The sequence below is a fragment of the Morone saxatilis genome, unplaced genomic scaffold (genome assembly GCF_004916995.1).
Source record: "Morone saxatilis isolate NCDOM2014 unplaced genomic scaffold, NCSU_SB_2.0 Contig1, whole genome shotgun sequence".
Lineage (NCBI taxonomy): Eukaryota > Metazoa > Chordata > Actinopteri > Moronidae > Morone > Morone saxatilis.
The window spans coordinates 1711974-1712218 of record NW_023339651.1 but is presented as its reverse complement, the minus strand read 5'-3'; positions in this window follow the sequence as shown (position 1 = coordinate 1712218).

The window sequence follows — 245 nt, the reverse complement described above, 5'->3', positions numbered from 1 at the left end:
AAACTGCTGCTTGACTGAACACTGTTCACCAGCAGATGTCCTCACACACCGCTTACACACACACAGGTTTCAGTTATACTTTAAATCAAATAACCTAAAAACAAAGTGTAAAACCTAAAAAGTAATCCAGTAAAAATACTCACTGCAAAACCGAACAGAGGGCAGGGGGATATTTAGAAAAGTAGTTTTATGAGATAATGTGAGAAAACTGTTTATGCATGCACTAAATGTGTGTGTGTGTGTGT